The sequence below is a fragment of the Austrofundulus limnaeus genome, unplaced genomic scaffold, assembly GCF_001266775.1.
Source record: "Austrofundulus limnaeus strain Quisiro unplaced genomic scaffold, Austrofundulus_limnaeus-1.0 Scaffold872, whole genome shotgun sequence".
Lineage (NCBI taxonomy): Eukaryota > Metazoa > Chordata > Actinopteri > Cyprinodontiformes > Rivulidae > Austrofundulus > Austrofundulus limnaeus.
The window spans coordinates 159,178-160,693 of NW_013953274.1; positions in this window are offsets into that span (position 1 = coordinate 159,178).

Genomic DNA, 1,516 nt, shown 5'->3' on the forward strand with positions numbered 1-1,516 from the left:
ATTTGAATATGTTGTGATCGTGTTTTTTTGACACAACGTTGTCTGATTATTTGTTTGTTTCTATTATTATTTGTTTTTTCTTTGTATTTATTTATTTTTTGTTATTTGTTTGCTGAATTAAATAAAGTTATTTTCCCCTCATACCTTCCGTGTACAGCCAGGTGTTTCTCTGTGTTTATAAAGTAGTCATGATGACCTGGATCACTGTTAGATTAATATGATTTCTTCCAAATTAACTACGTGACTAAATCTGTCAATGCATCTATTAATTACAGCTTCCTTTTATCATATAGTCGTTTGCACAATTTCCATGTCCTGCTACTGATAATTGGTGCTAAAAGATAACTATTTATTTATAAACAATAAAGAAGATGAGGATGATGAGGAGCCTTCGAATTGGGACAGTCCTCCGCGCGGGGCAATGACGTATGCGGCCGACAAATGCGCACTCATGAGGACCCAGCCCCTGGATTGAGACACAGCCAATGTTTTCATATTTCAGCTGTGAAAAGGTTCACAGGTCGCCATCTTGGAAAGGTTGTCCGCTCCACTCAGTGTGATCTGTTTGGCAGGTGCAATGATTCATCAGAGTGTTTAATCAACCATAATTTACTGAATACTGTAGTGATTTTCACACCTTTTCTTTTTCTGCAAACCAAACAACTAACATAACCACAAGTGTGAGCATATTTAAATATTATTATTATTGCACTTAAAGGTAATCTAATATTCTGATGTGATGTCTGACAAAAACAGAGGTGGAGGCCTTCGTGTCCAGTTGTCCTCCTCCTTCAATGCTGTTATTGCAGGTATGACTCCGCCCCCTGTGAGCAAAAGGTGTGAATCAGGGCCCCAATGATACCAACACAGGGAGGGAAAAAACTAAAACAAGGGGACTTTGAGCCCCGCCTGCATTCACCACATACACATAACACGATACCTAAGAACCACAGCATCCAAACCAATAAGTCAGGTGATGGGTCACATGACCCTCTATGAACAATAGAGCTAATCAAGCCTATTGTTAGGTGATGGCCCTATTTTACATGTGACTAACCTGTTTGTCCACCATGTGAAGGCGGAGCTTATAAGGCTGAGTTCACCTGAAACTCATCAAACTAAAGAAGTCTCTTGGAGGAGAGACGAAACGTTTCACTAAAGAAGAACCATCCAGAGGAACTACTGATTTTTACTTTTTGATATTATGATTATTTGTAAAACAGAAGAACGAAGCTTTGAACATTGAAAATATCTGTAGAAAAAGTGACAACAGGAATACCTGTAAATGAAGACTTGGAAAAATCTTAAGAAGAGCATTCAGGGTGTGGAGGTGAATCAAATAAAAAGACTGATGAAAACAATCCTCCCCCACTTTGGTGTTACAAGTGTCAAAGGTATGGACACACTGCTGCAGTGTGTGAAGGACAACAAAGGTGTCCAACATGTGTGTGATCATAGACATGAGGAGTGTAGTGACAATGTTCAACATAAATGTTGTAATTGTGGAGGGTAGCAT